We start from the raw sequence: 21,291 nt of genomic DNA on the forward strand, positions 1-21,291 counted from the left end.
CACCACCATTAGCTGTACATTTTTGCCAGTGATGAACAAGAGCCTGTATACAGTGCTCACAAAAATCTGCAGAGGTGGAGGTGACCCACTATAATACAGCTGCTATGATGGTGTTGTTGTTAGGAAAATACTGGCCACATTTAATTTTTCATCAGCTCAAAGAGATGGAAGTCAGAAGGTGCCCAAATCAGAATATACAATGGGAGTGGTAAGACAGTCCCACTAAGATTGTCAGTGTGCTTCACAGTCTTCAAACTGGTATGGGACCTGGCAGTTTTTTGTTTAAAGAGAAAAAAAACATCATCTTTTGTGGCCCGATTCTGAAACTTTGAGCCTTCAGCTTAGTCAGTGACATGATGTAACTGATGTCAGTTGTCATGGTTCTAGGAAATCCAGAAAGATCACCCCTTTCCTACCCCAAAACACAGTTCATATAATTTTACCCACTGAGGGCCATATCTTGAGATTCTTCAATGGGGAATTCACATGTTGCCACTCCAAAAACTGGCATTTTTACTCGACCTCACAGTGCTGACGCCACGTCTTATCCCACTAATGTTGTAATCCAAAAAGCTCTCACCTCCAGCCTCCTATTTGTACAGTAGGTCCTGACAAACTCACATACAGTGTTCTTTCTGTTCCTATGTGAGCATTCCTGGGGCCAACATGGAACAAATTTCATGATGCTTCAGTATTACCACCATGACTTCCAACTCATTGAAGCTGATACACAACTTCCTACACAGTTCCCTGATTCTAATCTGCTGATCTGCACAGATGAGCTGTTCAAGATAACCTTCATTTCATGGTGTGACATTTGTACATTGCCATCTAGAACATAACTTGTCTTTCTTATTGTTGTCATTGCTGTTGAAATGTACCACCCACCACCTCACCATGCTCACATCCACTTTTTGGTCTCCATAAATGTTCAGAAAACATCAGTAAATGCCAATAGCTGCCTTTTTTTTATTATTATTTTTTATTTTTTCACATTGAAAAATTTATTTTTACACCATTGTCTTATATGTATTTCCACATTAGATATTTTCTTATCAGCCCCTCTGTTACCATCTGTCACACAGCAACAAAATGTAAAGAAATATTGGTGGGAAGGTTCAACCTCTACTATCACACCACCAGCCTCTGCCTCTGAGGTCTTAGGCCAACATAATAAGATAGGGTTTATAACTTTTGGAGCAGTCCTTGCATTAACAAGTATGCCAGACTTGTTAAACTGTTTATAATTTCAAAAAGCCTCCAATTGTCATTAAATATTGTCTCAGTTCTAGATTTTATAGAGAAATGCATACTTTTTTTTTCACTTGATTATTTGTTTCTTTCTAGCTTCACTGTGCTATTTTTTTTTTTCTTCTGTATAACAAAAAGTGATATGAACTGTGCAAATCTACATCTTTGAAGCACATGTTATTGAAATATTTAAGGATATTTATGTAACACACATTTAGTATCAGGTCCTCAATATCTTTTGATGTAATTTATCAGCTTGTGAAAGAAGTAGTAATTAGTTTCCAAGTCATTCAAATAGATCAAAGGTAGCTTAAGATTTTAGGCTTTGATAAAATTTGAAACTTCCCCCCCTTCCCCCTCCAAGAGTGAGAATCACTCTCTAAGGCTATGCTTTTATTATAACCTTTATCTTCTTTCTGTCATCCTCTATTCAAAAAGCATCTCTGCAGCCCAAGGGTCCAACTTCTTACCTTTGTGAGAAAAGAATTGTGTGGGAGAGAGAAATTATTGGTGTTATTATCTTCATCACAGGATCTTCAAGTATTGAGGGAAGGAAAAAAAAAATAGAAAAGGAAATAGAATAAGAAAAGGAAAAAAGAAAAAAGAAAAAGAAAGGAAAAGAAAAAAAAGAAACATAAAGATCCTAATTTGTCCTGAGTAATATTTATTTAATTAACAGATAATTATATTAAACAATATTTTGTGATTTTTCTGCAGAGAGATTCGAAGTACATCTGGAATTCCACACCAGACATAAGCTAAAGAGAAAGACTTATGGTAGAATTCTATCATCATATTTTCAAATGAACTAAAGTCTTTCTTATATTCACAATATTTTCATAGTATAACAAAGCTGTTTTAGTTAGAAGGGACTTTTAAAGGTAATCCAGTCCTTGCAAATCCCTTGCAATGAAGAAAGATATCCACAGCTACATCGTGTTGCTTGGAGTTACATCCAAAATGACCTGTCTCTAAGGACAGGGCATCTACACCTCTCTGTATGTACCACTGCCTCATCACCCTTATTGTAAACAAATTCTTCCTTATATTCAATCTAAATCTCCTATCTTTTATCTTGTAACCATTTCCCCTTGTTCAATCACAACACACCCTGCTACAGTGTCTGTCCCCTTCTTTCTTATGACCCCTCCTTACCCTGCTATCAGCCCTCCCCAGAACCTTCTCTTCTGCAGGCTGAATGGCCCCAGGTCCTTCAGCCTGTCCTTGTAGAGGAGGTATTCCATCCCTTGGACCATTTTTGAGGCCCTCCTCTCATCAGGTCTATCTGTCTCTCCTGTACTGAGGACTCCATATCTGAACACAGTACTCCAGCTGACATCTCAGCAACACAGAAGTGAGGGGCAGGATCATGCAAACTGAAACAATAATTTCTGTATGTAGCCCAATGTGAGTTATGCATAAAATAAAGTAGCTTCTAGAGCTTCCAATATTGTATACCGAGCATAATGAAATTCTTAATACATTTATTTTCATACCTCTGTGCATCTAAGCATATTATATATGCTTACAGACAATTAAACTGAGAACATAGTGGAGGATAAGGTAGTTAAGATTCAGATTTTAGACAGCACTCTGTCTAAAAAAGTAAATAATTTTATAGTTCAAAACTGAGAACCAGAAAAATACATCAGGTACTTACAGAAATCCCTTTTATATCCATCTACTCAATTAGCTTTGAAAATTTGGCGTTACATATCTCAATCAGGGGAATGTAAACAGTTTACAGCAGAGATCGGAGTTGAATCCAGTTTTGCTAAATTAAGTTTCTTAATCATAAGAATACTCTTTGCCTCTATGTATTTCATAGTGATAATATTAAATTATTTTAAACTAGTTATTGTATATTATATATGCACTTATGCAAATGGTAGCTACTATGGCCTAAATCTGTAAGGGATTTTAAGGCCAAGTGTCGTGTGCCTTTACTTACATATCAAAACAGCCAATGGTTCTTATATTTTTAAACACATTATCTTCAACCAGAGTTTGCCAATATTTACACTAGCACTAACTTTGACTATGTTTTGATAATACTGAATTGCTGTTCAAGGTCAAAACTAAATCACAGATATTGCAATGAGCAGCTTTATTTATATAGACATAACCTCTTTCTAGTGTCATAAAATCATATATTTTATGTATTCAAAGATATTTGATTTTCACATTGACTCTCTGAACTTTTGTACAATACTTTGGAACTTCTGGATTCCTGACAGTGAGGTTCTCTCTGGCTAGATTATCAAACAAGGGAAACAGAGCTGACCAGAGGGAATTGCCAAGAAGAGCATACGTGAAATTCTTTGTTTCTTCTGGACTGGAAGAAGGTCTTTATTAAGAGCTTTTATTGAGAAAACTCTGATTTGAATCCAGTGTCTGATGCATTCATCTTGGTTTAGAGAGACAATCAGCCTCTTTCTGCATAAATTTCTTCCCTTTCTCTGTTGTAGCACATCTGCATTCAGTTTCTTCTTTTGCCGTTGTTTTAAGATCTTCTGGAGTAAAATAATGTTCAACAACTCAGATACATTTCAGGTTTTACCTCAGTACTATGACACAAAGTAACTTTTTCCTTTCTCTCTTTTTTCTGTCTTTTTTTCTTCTTGTTGTTCCCACTCCTCCAACATAATATCATAAAAATACACTTCTAAAAGGAAAACTGTAAACTTCTGTTCATTCGACAAGGAAAGTTTGGATAAGATTAAACATCAGTAGAAATTGAAAAAGGTCTTATATTTCTTGGTGTAAGTAGGAAGAATGTTAGACAAGGCAGTCTCTGCAGAAATAAAACATTTAGAATAGTGCTGAAAAGTCTGGTTATATTTCTATTTCAAAACTTAACAATTTATTAGTGTCAAATACTTTAAAATCTGTGATTAGTATTAATTTAATAATAATAAATTGCCTAGGACACAGAGAAAGAGGATTTTTGAATTATAAATAAATAAATAAATAAATAGTCCTTTAAAGGTTAGAATTAATTAAACACAAGAGAAAGGCTACTGATATTCTCATAGATACATTTCCAGTTCTAATTAAATTGATTATATATATATATCATGCAAAACTTTAGTGTACCAGGCCACGTTCTATTTTTGTTCTCCAATAAGTGTTCCACTCTAGGGCACAAAAAGGATCAAGTTGTGTATATAGTTTCACATATATTGTGTACATGAAGTATGAATTACAGGTACATCTAGTGGATAACAGTAGAATAATGCAAATATTGCATTAAAATGTACTTAAACAGTAACAATGTCATAGTTTTGGCTGTGATAGTTAATCTTCATTATAAAAGCTTGTATGATGCTGTGTGTTGGATTTTTATGAAAATAGTGATGATGACACACTAATGTTTTCAGTTGTTACAGAGGCTTTCTTACAGGGGCAAGGACTTTACTACTTTCCATGTTGCTCTGCCAGCAAGGATGCTAAGAATGCATGTGAAGTTAGGAGGAGACACAGCCAGCACAACTGATCCCAACTGATCCCAAACGGATATCTCATACCATATGTCATGTTTGGCAATAAAAGCTGTTTTAAAGGAGAAGGGAGGGATTTTTGGAGATACGGCAGTTGTCATCCCAAGAAACAATTAAGCATGATGATCTCTGCTCTTTTTCAAAATGGCCTGTAGGATGATAGGATTGATAGGATGCAGTGAATGAATTGCTTCCTTGCATGCACAGTTTTTGCTTTACCTAGTAAGGTGTCTTTATCTCAACCTCCATTTTGTTGAATTTTTTCATTTCTAATTCTCTCCCCCATCTTACCTGGGGAAGAGTGAGTGAGCAATTGTGTGGCATTAACCTGCTTGTCAGGGCTAAACCACAATGTTTAATAGAATGAGAAAAGATTTAATACTAAAATCATATTTCTTAAAGACACTGTAAAACTCAGTCATTCAGCTACATGGGCTAAGTTTAGATTGCAAGACAAGAAGGATAAAGTATTTGCAAAAGTAACATTTTGTCTGACATTTTTTTTTTTTTTCTGTCACTGCCAAAAGTAGCCCTAACTCTAACCCTAACCCTGAAACATAACTTTTATTATAGCATTGTTGTTGTTGTTAATTCTGTCTAGCAGTGCAAATGAGAAAGATAACATCTTGTACTATCTCTTCTGCATGTCCATTTTCTTTGATTCTTCCTCTCTTGAATTGTCTTCTTGGTTGAACAGAAGTGAAAATTTCAATTCACACACAGTTTTGTACCTTTGCAAAATCTCAAAAACTTTTCCTTCTTTTCCTTTTTCCATTTCAGATATTATTCAACAATGTTTATATCTTACGATCTTAATCATAATAATGGAAACTTTTTAAAATCCAAAAGTAACAAATATGTCTTATATAGAAATTTAAAACGTGTAGGCTGATTAATTTAGTAAATTTGACCTTGGTGGAAACTTAGTTATATATTATTATAAATGACAGCCTGAACTAGGCTGATAATGTCCTGTAGAACTCTTTTTGACATACTTCAAGATTCTAATACACTACAACAAATGTTCTGTCAGGTTTTTTTGTTTGTTTCTTTGTTTGTTTGATTTCTGCACAATTTTATCTGAATAACCTTTCTCCAGCATCCTTCATTTCTAATTTTTACTATGACATCAAAAGACTTAGAAAATTCAAGATTTTTTTTTTTTTTTTTTTTTTTTTTTTTTTTTCCCACTGAATTACATTAATAACAAAAAGATGATGTGAATACAGTAAGCACAGGTCATATCTGAAATCTGTAAGCAATTAACAATCTGTGTAACGTGTTGTGTAATAAACTGTTTTTCTTTGGATACAGTATATATTCAGGATGGGTTACTAGGATTACAAACTTTAGAAAAATCTCCTAAGATTTCAAAACTGTGAAAAGATTGACTGTCTATAAAACAAGCACATTAAACTACAGGTGTTTAGTCTTCCCCAAATACTGACGTATATTCTGACACTGGCATTGACAGCTTGTATATATTGACTGCGAAAGATGAAAGATTGAAAAATAGAAACAAAGAATCTTCTAGACACAGGTCCCCTGGCACCATAGTATTTGACAGCTCTAATTATCCTGACTAGAAGATGAATGTCTAAGAGCTTGCATAAACTTGGATTTTGTACAGATTGTCAAAACTGTTATGTCTTGTTAAAAGAGTACATTATTATCATTTCTCAGAATTAAGATTATCATTGTCAACATAACATGACATGAATGGTGTTAAAAACATCCTACAAATCAGATGAACTTTTCATTTTGATCTTGTATAAACTTGAAGTTATATCAGTGTCAGTGCTCAGTCTAGTTAGAGAGCTTTCACAGTTTCTTGTAGCATCAGAATAGTCCTCCTTTATTGTGTTCAACATACATCTTATACACTATTCACTTACAAACAATAAATTCCTGTTTCTCTAACAGTTCCTCTAATCAGTTAATTGGCCCTAGCTTCTCCCAAACAACAGTGATAAAGGATGAAAGGTTTCTTAAGTGTAACAAGATTAACAATGCATACAAAAAAAACCTCCTGTTTATCCTAAGATGTAAACAGACACTGTTTGCTCTCTGTCTTACACTCCAGTCTCCCAAGCCTTCACAGTGATAGGGTCCATCAAGAGTCTGATAAGCTCTTTGGTGACTCACTCACAGTTACATCTTTCCCCACACCAATGCTTAATTTTTGATGACCTTCTCAGGAGAGCTACCTAGAACACAAGTTGTGTTCTAAGGCAAAGAAAATAAATATAGTATCACAAATCCTGTATTTTTTACCAGCTTACCCATGAATGGTTTTCCAACACTAAAGAACTCTCCATGCATTAATAGTTATATTTGTTTCCTCACTAGAGTTTTCTGAACTTTAATGAGTTATCATGCTTAATTTTTTTGATGGCCTTGCCTGCGGCAGGGAGATTGGAGCTTTATGATCCTTGTGGTCCCTTCCAACCCAGGCCATTCTATGATTCTATGATTCTATGATTTATAAACCTTATTTAAGTTGTTGAATAGCATTTACTACTGTATGTAGATAAGAATAATGTATAAAACGGTTTCCTATACAGTCTTCTAAGATGTTATCCAAGGTAGCCATTATTCAGAGACCAAATGGACATTTTGGAGGGAAATGCTGAGTTAGTGGCTGCATAGAAACTTAGTTACTGGCCAGGGTCAGCTCAGCACATCTTCTCAATTTATGTTAGTTATCTTCATTAAATGCTTGTTTATAAAGCCATTTTAAGCTCCTGATTTATATCTCAAAATATGTCCTTGGATGCACTGAGTACTTGTGGGCTGGGTACATGGAGCAGATCATATGCAGTACCATCATCTGGCAAGTATAGGACAAACAGTGATTGGACCTAGTCAGCATATATGTAGGAAAGGCAGGTTTTTCTTGAGTAACCTGGTCTCCTTCTGTGACACGGTTACCCACTTAGTGGATGAGGAAAACACTGTAAATGTGTTTTACTTGGATTTTAGCAAGGTATTGGATTCTGTTTCTCACAGCCACTTTCTGAAGAAACCAGATGCTCATAGATTTAATAGATATGCTGTTCACTGGGTAAAATATAATAACCTGTAGAAGGCTACTGATGAGTAGCATGAAACTATTAGCTTTTACATGGTTTTTACCTGTTTTTGTTGAATGTTGCTTTGCATTTTCCTTCCAGCCAGAAGATTACTGAAAATTATCAATTTTTGAAAGAAGTTGCTATCACTGTCATTAGATACTGTCTCATCCTATTCAGTAGGTTTTGAGGGAGGTGAATAATTTTCTATCTCCTGAGACACTCCTCCCTCAGTCAGCAGGAGTCTTTATTGTGATAGAGTCATCCAAAGCTCAGAGGAATAACACATCAATTTATTGAGAGCTTTCTTAACAACAATTAATACTCCACTTGGAAGTAAAAATGTCTAATTTTCTAATTACAATTAATAAGCTTTACAGGTAAAAATAATATTAGACAACAGCTACTGCAAAGAGTAAAAGAATAAAAGAAGAGAAAGAAAAGATAGAAAATGGGGAGAGACCACTCTTTGATCCAGCAGTGTCTTGGTGTCAGGTGCTGATCTTCAGTAAAGATGGGTCACCTGAGGTTATGTTGGTCAGCTGAAAACTAGGAATGACTTTTCAAACTCTTATAGTCCAAAGTGGTCAAGCCTGCTTTTCTGGAGTGACAGCTTCTGGCTTTAGGATCTGAGTAGGAACTCATTTGTTTCCATCTTCCAGGCATTGCAAATTTAAGTCAGCAGATAAATGGAAGCAGAGAGATGCCAGCCTTCACAGGATACAATGGTAAGTTCTCTCAATCTCTTTTATCAAGCTGGAATCATTTGCTCTCAGGCCAAGTGTTCAGCCAATAAAACACTCCTGGGCTCTCTCATTTGAAGGCAGACCATAAAAGAAATGCTTTCAAATGTAAAACTGTCCACAAAGCGATGTTGATTGCCTCATGTTAATTTGAGACATTCCTTACCAGTCTCAGACAGATACTACTATGCAGTGCGGACAGTTAATTATTACAGACTTATAGAAATCTCTATTGTTTCTGTATGCAGACAAGGGAAAGAGGGACCAATTATTATCACGGAGGCACAGAATTGTAGGATTTGGAAGGGATCTATGGAGGTCATCTAGTCCAATGCCCTGGTAAAGCAGGTTCCCTACAGTTGTTTACACAGGAAAGTAACAGGTAGGTTTTGAGTATCTATGGAGAAGGAGATTCCAGTGGCAGGCTATTCCAGTGCTCTGTCACCCTTGAGGTAAAGAATTTTTTCCTAATGTTCATATGGAACTTCCTCTGTTCCAGTACGCATGCATTACCCCTTCCTCTGTTGCACAGCACCATTGAAAAGATACTGACCCCATCCATTTGACACCCACACTTCAGATACTTACAAGCATTGATAGGGGCCCCTCTTGGTCTTAGCCAGGTTGAAGACTCCCAGGTCTCTCAGCCTTTCCTTGTATGAGAGATGCTTCAAAGCAATAATCATCTATGGGGCACAGATTATCCATGAAATTCTTTAGCATCACCTACATCTCTTCTCTAGGTGGAGCCTGGTGACAAGTTGCTTGCTTCAGCAATCAGTACTGAGATTGGCACTATTTAATATTTTTGTTGTCACATAGACTGTAGGATTGAGTGCACCCTCAGCAGGCTAGCCAATTACATCAGCTGCATGGTTTGGGCAACACAATGGAGGTAAGGACTGTCATCTAGTAGGACCCTCACAGGCCTGAAAGATGGATCTATGAGTACCGTACAAAGATCAGCAACACCAAGTGCAAGATCCTTCACTTGAGTTGAGGCAGTCACAAACCACAGATTAAAGCTGGGAAGAGAATGGGTCAACAGAAGCCCAGAGAAGAAGAATTTGGGGGTGTTGATGAAGAACGAAATAGGAGCCAGCAATATACTCTTTCAGCCCAGAAAACCAATCATATCCTGGGCTGCATCAAAAGAAGTGTGACCAGGAGGCTGAGGAATTTGACTCTCCTGTTCTAATATACTCTTATTGGGTCCCACCTGGAGCACTACATTCAGCTTTTGGTCTGCAGCATATAGAAAACATAGATCTGTTGGAGTGAATCCCCAGGAAGATAATCAGAGAGTTGGCACATCTGTCATTTGAGGAAAGGGTGAAGATTGTTTCACCTAGAGAAGAAATGTCTTACAATATGCAGAGTCTACAGGAAAGATGGGGAGGATCTCTTTATCAGAGAGCAGAGTGATAGGACAAGAGGTAACGGTTTTAAACGGAAAGAGGATGGATTTTGACTAGATATCCAGTATTATTTAAAATTGTATTTTGTGTTATCTTTTTAATGCCTACTTGTTTTCCATATTAAATTAAGAATATATACCTAACTCTACTAACATGAAGATGACTAAATATAGAATTTGTTTACAAGCATAAAGAAATGTCAAGGCAGCTCTTTTTTTTATTATTACTTTTATATTCAACTTCTTCATATAATCAAATGACTCATTTTTCTCTTCCTTATGGAGGTCTGACCTTGGAGAAGATCTAATACATAAAATGAAACAGCAAAGATTTATTTCCATTAGGTTTATAAGTCAAAATCTTTAAATAGTTTCTGTTTATGCTTGAAAACATGACACATAACCTTCCCAAACATGCATAGCTTCACAGTCAATAATAAAAGAAGAAATTAAGTTTATATTTACCACTGCATTGATTTACAGCAAGTGATTTTGAATATGATTAATTCAGCAACCATATAAGTTGAAGATTTCTTGATTAGAGGAGAAAAATAGTTGTTTCTGGTGTAAGCAATGTGGTTATGAATTGGGGTTCTGTTATCCCATTAGCTATGTGTGTGCAAACCCTGCTGAAATAGATGAAAGCAGTACACATAAATCTAATGGAAAGACAAATAAAAATACATGTTTAGATATAAGTCTATTCAAGCAATTTTAGGATCATTAATTCATTTAATAAGAGCATTGTTGACAGTCTCCATCAGTCAAAGAAGCTGTAAGTCTTAGGGAACTTAGAACTGCTATCATGAAATAAGCCTTATTACACTTTGTAACTGAAGGTGCAACAACTACCAGATCTGAGGCTGAATTTCTGAAAATTAACCTTTATGCAAGACAATCACCAGTGAATATTATTTATTTGCTTATCCATTAATTTTCATCTAAAGAACAAGAAAGGAAACAAACAAAAAGAACAATGCTAAAAGACAGCTAATTCATTGTTAATTATTTCACTTCATTGCCTGCTGAAAATAAAACTGTCCTACAGCAATAGGTTGACCTTGGCTGGTTTCCAGATGCTTATCCAGTCACTCTTTCATTCTCCCTGTCAACAGTACAGGCAGATAAAATATGATGAAATGTGCATGTTAAGGTAAAGGCAGTAAATGGGAGATGTAGCAGGCAGAACTCAAAGTGGACATTTCCAGGAAGTGGAATGTTTTTTGGGGAATCTTTTGTTCTCACAATGTGGTGAAGAGTTTAGGGGTGTAGATGATATATAACATCTTCCAGCAACATATTCCTATATACCTCCAAATAGAACAAGCACCTTAATCAAAGAATATTCAACTAAGTTCAACACTTAAATTTTTATAGAACTCTTTCAGAAGTGGAATGAATTCAGGAAACAAAACAGAAAGCTGTAGTAAAAAAAAAAAAAAAAAAAAAAAAAACAACCCTGAATTTTCTAATTTAGGTTATTTTGGCAATTATATTGGCAATTATATATTTCTAGCAGCACCAAGTTGCTGTTTAAAGTCTTCAGAAACTTTCTTTGTGTGTCACGCTACTAGCTTAAAATTATAGCATATTCCATATTTTAGCACACCTTGAAAAGATTCAGTTGTAATCACACTTTTGTAGGAAAGTAAATTATCAGGTAGATGTGTATAAATTTCACAGTTTGTAAGAACTACCAAGGTAGTAATTAATTAAAATGCATGAGGAATTCAAATTAAGTGAACAGTTTGATCTTGTTATTTTCTTAAATAAATATTCTGTTAATTGAGCAAATAAAACAATCCTACTTCATGCAGTTCAATTAAAATAAATGAAATTTATTGTATCTATTTATAGCACAAGAATTAAACACTGATTTTATCTAAAAAATTTCTTATCAGTAATAAATTGTATTAGTAGATGACAGAACGTGAAGCTTTTCACTTCTTTGTTCTACTCACGATTAAATGAGAATTATTTCAGAAATGACAGGCAATTAGTTATTGACTGAGTTGCTTTATAAAAGTAAGAAACCTTGAAATGATAATCTAGACATTCAAAACTACACTGCATAAATTAATAAAATTGTATTAACTGGAGTCCATTTACTGATGTAGTATTAGAATTCTTGTCATCTCTTGTCAACTATGAAATGTCGATTCAAAACATAGTTTCTGTCTCAATATAGCTTCTATCTATCTATCTATCTATCTATCTGTCTGTCTGTCTGTCTGTCTATGTTTTTATATCCCTGTGTGAATGAATACATGCACAACTTTGCTACTATTTGTATGTGCAAATTCTATCAGAGATCTTGAATCCCCAGATGCATATTAAAGACTAGGCATATCCTTTTTCCAGTTTTCTTTTTGTTTGTTTGTTTGTTTGTTTGTTTTATTGGTTTGAACCAAGGAACAAATGAACATGTATCTATGGCAGAGCCCATAAATCTAATCCCTATTTTATATGTTCATTACCCAACTATTTTTTATTCACAAGCAAAAATATTTTTTCTTCAAAAGAAATTTTAACAGATGTCATACTTTTCTCTACTGAGTAGAAATTGCAGTTCTAACACAGTGACAGATGACAAAATTAATGCCTGTGTACTTAAGCTATAATCTGAAAGAGGAAAGAAAAAAAAAAAAAAAAAAAAAACAACCCTATGAATTAACTATTAGTTTCTCTCTCTCTCTCTCTTTATTTATTTATTTTTAATCTTACTTTCTGTTGAAGTTGTAACTGGATAAATTTGAGGTAATCTAAACTACACTTATGCAAGAAAAAAATATTGAATATTGCATAAATCAGTTCCTTAATGTACAGTAGCCAATTGATTGATAAACAAGCATGCAATTTTGTAACTTTATAATTAATGTTTTAAAAAAATATGTAATTTGAATTTTTTGCTTGTGAATGGTGATAATTTTCTTGGCCTTTTCTTGGGTGAAAATATTCCATCTCTGGATTTCTAAGTTTTCAAGGATTCTTCTGTATTTCTAATACAATACTAAGTAACTGTTTAGGCAGTCATTTCTGATTACCTACTCACCTGTCAAAAAATACTAAAGATAATGCCAGTTTAACAGAATTTATATTTTCAATTTTTGATCTGTCTAGAAAAAACAGCATTGATTCTTTTTTTTTTTTTTTTTTTTTTCAATAAGGAAAAAATCTTGGAATCTTAATTATGTCACAATTTGAATAACACCAATCAATTCAGTCAGACAGCTTGCTACCTTTTCTTCTTCTGAGAAGAAGGTTTTCTTCCATACCACATGGTTTCATGTTCAGCAATAAAAACTGGAGGAAAGAGGAATATTTGGAGTCATGAAGTTTGTTTTCTCAAAAAAAACAATATGTGTGATGAGGCCAACTTTCCTGGAAACTGGTAGATATCTATTTGCCAATTGGAATTAGTGAAAGAATTCCTTATTTTCCTTGCAGTTTTGCTTTGTCTATTAAGTTGTCTTTACCCAGAAATTCTCTCAATTTTACTTTTCTCTTTCTCCTGTCTTGCTGCAGGAATGTGTGAGGAAATGGCTGTGAGGTTCTTGTCCACTTGAGTTAACCTACAAAAGACACAAATTTGTGAAACATCATTTAACTTATTTAGAGTAAAAATTAAGTTATGGAAAACATAAAACACATTTATTTTTTTTTTTTTCCCTCTCAAATGCTCATTAGATGATAATCAATTCTTCTTATTTAAGTATTTTAATATTTAACTGATTTTGCTATTAAAATTTCACTGTCATTATTGTTTTTATAATCTCATAAAATAAAATATGTTAAGATGTAATGAGATGTAATGTCAGCTGACAATATAATTAGAACAAGTTGGCAAGCTTTTGGTCTTAGTCTGTTTTTATCACATTTTATAATTGTAAATACCTAAATCTTTCACTGTTGCTCTTGTTGATAGATTGAAGAGCTTTCTATATTGAAGAAATAAGTATACAGATTGCAATCAAGTTACCCCTTGTAGTTCTGGTAACTGAAATTTTTACTTCTTTGAATATTTTGTTATAGCCTTCTGAATGTGCTTCTGAAACTCTTCAGTTACTCAGCACGGGCCTTAATTAAACTGATCTAGTTAATTCCGTGACAATTATTAATTGATTAATAGAGTGAGCTATATCTATATTGTCTTTTCAAGACAACACCAGTTCAATGTGGAGCAGTGTTATAAAGCCCTTCTGATCCTCAATTTAAATCCAAAATGATAAATTGTAATCCAAGAAAAAAAAAAATAAAAATGCTGTCAAGTCTTAGAAAACCTTTAGTATCTCCAACAACTTTTTTATATTAAGTGGATATCAACAAGGTATCTCATTCAGTGATAAGCATCTGCTAATATGTTGAAATTGCTGTTCAGCAGAGAGCTGTAATAATTGTAATACTGAATTAGCTATGTTGATCTGAAAATAAGCAAGTGATTGGGCATGGCTATCCTGACAATTTATATTTAATTGGCCATAGTCTTCTGGTTTGAAAACACAGATTATTTTTTTCTGATTTTCCAAGCTCTTTTTCTTCTGTGCACATCAGGCAGTTCTTGTGGTCAGTCAATACTTCTGATTCCCCAGTTTTCTAACCCTGTGGCATATCTTAGTCAAGAGATGGCATTTTATAGAACAGCAAAATAAGAGGCAAAGGAAATATTTGTAATATGTCATCCTTAATTAAAAATATAATTTAGGAGGACTTTTTTTTTTTTTTTTTTTTTTTTTTCCCTTAGAAATATTGCACAATCAGAATCATGCTTCTTATATTTGAAAAGCTTATGGCTCTACATATTCCCTACAAAAAATTCAATACAAATTTAGTGTTCTTAGCGTAAATGGTTTGCAATTTAATGTGATAATTACAAAACACATAAATCAAACATAACACTGTAGTCACTAAAATATTTGTCAGTCAGCAATATTGACTGGCGATAGAAAAAAAAGAAAGGAATAGACTCTAGCAGAAGAACAAGGGAAAATGGTTTCAAACTTCAAGAAGGAAGATTCAGATTTGATATTTTAAAAAAGGTTTTTTTATGGTAAATATAGTGAAAAACTGGAACAGTTTGCACAAATAGGAAAAATTTATCATGACACTGGATGGTTAATTAAACATAAGCACATTATAAGCACTTTATAAGCATATGTATAGATGACAAATAGATCAGAAATTACATTCCTATGTGCTGTTTTAATGAAGTTTATAAAGTATGCATTCTCTCCCACTGCCTACTGAAATACTTCAACAAATACATAGTTGAAGTGAATACAAAGATCCACAGAGCTGGTTGCAGATCAGTACACCAATTAGGGAACTAGAAATAGTCATGAGGACACTGTTTAAAGGGCTGATAAATCTGGCTGTTCCAACCTTGAAAGCAATCCTTTGATGGACTGAAAATTTTTAACAACGTGTAATTGTAATTTGCTACTTCTTAATCACTATCAAGTATTATCAATACATACAGAAAATAGATAGCACTTAACAAGTTTTCCTAAATTAGCTATGAGCATGCAATACAAGAGAACTCAAGCTTTCACTTAGCATCGGTGGCAATGATCACTGATCTTTCTTAGTCATAAAAATCCAGGTGACAACCTTTTAATCGGTATGTGTATATATATGTATGTATGTATATATATGTATGCATATATGCATACATATATATATACAAAAATGTCTGCAGGTATACATACCAGAGGTTACAAAAACAAATGCCTTTGCAGAAAAAGTGTCCACTGAGGTGTAGACTAACAGATAGAAAAGTATACTTGAAGTTTTGGGGTTTTGTACTTCATTACTGAAAAACAAAACAAAATAACCAAACTTAAAAACAAACAAACAAACAAACAAACAAACAAAAAATTGGCTACTGAACTAACTGCTATGTTAGATGGATGAAACCTTGCTCATATCCTCTATTTGCTTTTATCAACTAAGCATCATACACTCAGATGATCCAAAATGTTAATTTACTGATCTGTTGCGGACACTCAACTTTAGACTGTCAGGATTTACAATGGAAAGAAATAATAATAAATCAGATTTTCCCAAGACTGTTTTTATTTGAGCAGAAGTTTGAAGAAGTGAATTTTTCCAAAGCTCTATGGTGCACAGATTTCAATTACTTTGCTTATTATATACAATCTCTCAAATGTTCTCATGAAAAAAAAAAAAAAAGAGAGTCATAATTTCTGCTTACTCATCCAAAAGTAAAAATTGAAATTATATGTTTGCTTAGAATGTAAATTCTTGTTGGGATTTCATGAACATGGGACAGCATGACTGTGATCTAATGTTTTAATATTGATTGTGCAGTATTCATCTAAAGATAAATAATGCAGCACTAAGGAATGTGAAATGGAAAAGAATACAAAAATAGAGGAAATTTCCTAATAATTTTGAATTTTATTAATAATAAATATAATTTATAATAATTTTATTTAATTATGTTCTCACTGAATCTAATTAGTATAGAGGCTGTGCCTGCAACCCATTCACTCTGCTACCAAAACTTTGCACCTTCACAGTTGTGAATACCATGTATGTTTGTCATTCTGATCAGATAAACAATTTTCTCAGATGACATGATTTGCAACATGTGGATAGTAAATAGGAACATCACAGATACACAAGTATTTGAAGGCTTACAGTTGTAGACAGCATTTCTGGTAAAGGGCAGAATGAATTTTCCAGTCAGTACTTTTCCATTCTTTTTAATTCATTTAATAGAAGTGACAGAAAAAAGCAGGATAAGATTCCATTATGGGAAAAAAAAAAAAAAAAAAAAAAAAAGGAAAAGAAAAGAAAAGAAAAGAAAAGAAAAGAAAAGAAAAGAAAAGAAAAGAAAAGAAAAGAAAAGAAAAGAAAAGAAAAGAAAAGAAAAGAAAAGAAAAGAAAAGAAAAGAAAAGAAAAGAAAAGAAAAGAAAAAAAGCCTTCCAATACTGAGAACAATGTTCTAGTCATTTCCTCTATGCAATGAAAATGCTTTTGCTTTTTTTAGAAACTGTATAAAGTGGATGATGACCTTTTCAAGCTATTCATTTCTCTAAGTGGTACCTTACTCTCAGATCCTCTTTAATAGCCGCTAATAAAGGAAGTGTGCCAAAGGCAATTACACAGAAAAGTAACAGATTGAGCAAGCATTCCTTTCAAGCAGCAAGCATGGGAAGGCATGATGGCATGAGATGAGAAAAAAAAAAAAAGAAGAAAAAAGAAAAAAGAAAAAAAAGCTATAGTTATTGAAAACAGAGATATCTGTATTAAATAAACATGAAGTAATATGAAAGTAAAAGATAGGCTCTTGGATGTTTAGAGTGTTTGTCATATGTCAACAGAAGAGCAAGAATGAGAAAGGAATGTTTCCACGATTTTCCCGCTCGAAAATCCATTCTTATTTTCTGCATTTTTCATCACAGGCAGGAAACTGTTTTCCTAGTTAGCATTACAGATCAGTATCATATTCCACATTTCTAGCCTTTATATATGTTACATTTTTCTGCATAGGCCTTAGCATTTTCACAGGAAATCATAAATCACCAGTGAATTTATTTAATAGCCAGGGCTTGTGCCTGTACAGCCATTTCCCAGACCTGAGCACAAGTCTTCATCTGAACTACCTTATCCTCGTCCCCAAGATAATCATATTGTTGTGATAGCTGATCGCAGCTATGAAGCTTTGACAATGGTTATATGATGACTGACAAAGCTAAGAGAAGCTTCTTAATGTACTTGCATTCCTGACATCCTTAACATGCTAATGTCATACAGCTACTTTGCTTTGCCTTTCTCAGATCTCTCACAGCTGAAAGCTGAAGCAAACAAAAAAAAGCAAAAAACAAAACAAACCAACCAAACAAACAAACAAAACAAAAACCCAAAGAAAACAACAACAAATTATTGTTGCTGTTATTCAGATTAATTAAATAATAGAGTTTTTTGTCTATAATTTTGAAATGAGAGAGAGATGTGTGGTCTCCCATGAAACTCCCACTCCTGCTCCTTACAGCTTTTAAAATAGTGATATCTAGACAGAAATTCTTATCAAAACACAGCTGCAGAGTACTGACCCAGTCTAAAAATCTTAGTGTGCATATTGTTCAAATTAATACTGAGGGGATACAAAGTCAAGTATGTTGAGAGCTCCAAGATGTAGGAAACTATAATGATCAGGTTCTAACAGCTGGCATAAATGATCAAAAATCTGTTCTATGTCCCAAACAGTTTGTATGTATACTTCAACCTATTGCCTAGCTAGAAAAAGTATAAAGTAAGTTAAATATATTCTTGTACCAGAGAATATCTGATTGCACTTTCGTAAGTGATAGTACTTTTATGATGAATGAAACAGTCAGGTTGCTCCAGGGTGTCATTTTTATTCTTTACTTAGGTTTAATCTAGGAGAACACTACTGCTTTTACACATCTGAGAAAAAGGATTCATTATTTTAAACTACACTTTTTGTTGTTGTTGTTGTTTTTAATTATTATTATTATTCTAGAGTCTGAAAAATGAATTAGTTTAATCCCTTTGGAAAAAGTAGAATTTACAGTAGAGCAATCATGTTTTCTTATTCTGAAAATTTTGATACGTAAAACAGTTGAAAAATTAACTTTGTTTTTGTAACTTCTCATCTTGCATATCTGAAATCAAGGCAGCTTTTACAGATTGAAACATGATATCTTTTAAAATAAATCATTTTGAATTTTGAACACTGACAAAATGCAGTTTGTGAATGTCATGCTTTTATGATTTTTGGTTATCGGTATTCCACATCATAACATCATGTAGTGCACTGGGAGTTAAAGAGTTAATGCTCCAGGTCCAGGTACCAGAAGAGAAGTACTACATTTCCCAGAAGACTGTTACCCATTCTGTTATCATTTCTGCTCAGGGGGAACAGATATAAGGCCTTGCTATATCACCTGACATGGTCTTTTCCCTTTTTCAGCTCTCCTCCCTGCTGCTCGTCCCGACCTCATGCTTCGCCTCAGCATTAGTGTAAGGCCTTTCCGTTTTGGGATACTCTTTCTCTCATTATATTTGATTTATTAGCTTCAATTCTAATTATATTGTATTATAGTGTGTTTTCATGTATTCTGATACCATATTTAGTAAATTAGCTTGTTTCTCCTCAGATCGTTGCTGTTGTTTTTTATTATTTTGGGGTCCCCTGTTTCCCCTTTCTGGAGGTGTGGATTCACAAATCCCCCTGCCCCGCTAGTCACGGAACTGGACCAAACCAGCCCATAAGCTGCTGACAGTATATATCATAACATAACAGTAGCACAGGGTACAATATACTACACTTACCACATTTTCAAAAACAGTAATTATTACAATACTTTACTGTAGTTTATTAAAATGTACACACAGTAAAGCCTTGTGAAGTATTCCTTTTCTATTTTTTTTTTTCTTTTTAATCTGTCTACTGTTCTTTTTCCCTTCAAAACAACCTGAAGATTTTAATTTTCATCATGTTGTTTTTTATACATTCCAGTTTTTTCAGACTTCTAAAAATAAATCATAGATGTTACCAATATTAGTAGTACAGTCACTGCATTTTCTTCAAAGATCAACTCTCTCATTCGATTTCAGAAGTATTCAAGAAAAAATATTTCTCAAACACTTAGAAAACCTACATTATGGTTATATAAGTATTTACATAAATTTAATAACAAAAAAAAATTATGTCAATAAAAAAATACTTATTTTGGGTGCATAAAACAAGTCAAAACATGCATACACACACACAAAAAGAACATTTTTAACTTTATATATATATTTTTTTTAATCTAATACTTTTACAATTTACAATATACAATATTTTACAATATACATCAGAATGTTTGTGAACTGTTTGGTTTCTAAATATTATTAAAGACAATTTGATACTTAATTCTTAATGAGGTTGAAATATATTTAAACTTCTCTCTTATTTGATTATTTAGTTCTAAGATGTATAAGCCCTCCTTTCCCCCTCCCTAAATAAATAAATAAAATAAATAAATAAATAAAGCTATTGTAGAAAAACTTCTTCATATCAGGTAAAATTTTTTTGTTGTTAGTCATTCCTACTGTAGACTGAATCTTTGTCAGAACTTTTTAAGCCCCTGAACTAGCAGAAAAAATAGCTAAAATCAGTCTTTGGGGACATGGGAGACTTGAGTAGAAAGTTTATTTTCAGTAAACTCTTTACCTCTGGGGTTTATTTAAGGCACTTTCTGTTCAGAGGTGGATGTAAGGCATCAATATCTCTTGCAGTGGTAAGGGAGGAAGAAAGTAGAATATCTTCATTTTAATTATTGATGGATATTCAGAAAAGTAGGTATATGCATTTTTTACATTTTGTTTCTAGTATTGTGGTTATCTATTGCATTTCTGATATTAATTCTGAATGTATGGCTCACTACCAGATAATTATGTGTCATCAGGAAATGAATAAACCACATCTGTCCTGAGTTAAAATTTATTATCTGAGCCATGGCTCCCTGCAATAATATGGAGATGGAGAAAATACCTATACCTGAAGGTTGATCATGAGAACCTAAATCAGTGAAGTGTGATCAATAAGCTCTGAAGCTAATAATGATCAAACCAGGTAGCAAAATTCTTAGTAGCTCTAACTCAGATAAATGTGATGCAGTTGGACTTATTTAATTCAAACAGGAGTATGATATATTTTGGATTAAAATCAATTTATTTTTACTTCCTTTTAACTAAACTAACACCAAACATTACACAATTGAATATTGTGAAATATTGGTAAGATCTGATCTTATGACTAATATCAGCAACCAGTTAATATCAGTAATATCAGTTAATATCAGTAGAGAGAACACACTGATATTAGTAGCATTTTGTAAAGTATAGTTGCATTTTTTATTTTTTTAAACCATATTTTAAGACAGGGTGACAGCTATAAAAGATTAGTGACCTTAATAAACTGTTTTTTGGTGGTTTTTTTTGTTTGTTTGTTTGTTTGTTTTTGTTTTGGTGTGTGTGTGATATTTCATTTTCCTTTCAATACTATTTGCAATTAAATTCTTTCAAAAAAGGTCCTTTTTTAAAAAAAAAAATATATATATATATGCATATATTTAATGAACATAGATAGTATACTTAGGTAATTTTTCAATAACTGAAATAATTGTTAAAGGAGCATTTTAATCACAATGGGTAAAATCCATTGTGTGTCCTGAACAAGTAGGTTTGTACTGAGAACAGAACAGACATTCTAAAAGGCTGTCTCAACAGAACAGAAAAGGCCTTCAGTGCCTTGTCTCGCTCCAGTTTATAG

General features: G+C 33.3%; 1 long non-coding RNA gene across 2 annotated transcripts in view; it reads left to right on the top strand.

Annotated features, from left to right (window-relative positions):
* Window positions 1-19,119, top strand: part of LOC149920155 (uncharacterized) — a 34,768-nt gene extending 15,649 nt beyond the window's left edge. For both annotated transcript variants that reach the window (XR_016467931.1, XR_016467922.1), the window contains 3 exons: window positions 8,485-8,550; window positions 8,814-8,947; window positions 18,943-19,119. This is a non-coding gene — a long non-coding RNA (uncharacterized LOC149920155). The remainder of the gene's footprint in view (window positions 1-8,484; window positions 8,551-8,813; window positions 8,948-18,942) is intronic.
* Window positions 19,120-21,291: the final 2,172 nt, after the last annotated feature.

This window comes from Phasianus colchicus, chromosome 1 (assembly GCF_987193195.1).
Source record: "Phasianus colchicus chromosome 1, bPhaCol1.hap1.1, whole genome shotgun sequence".
NCBI lineage: Eukaryota > Metazoa > Chordata > Aves > Galliformes > Phasianidae > Phasianus > Phasianus colchicus.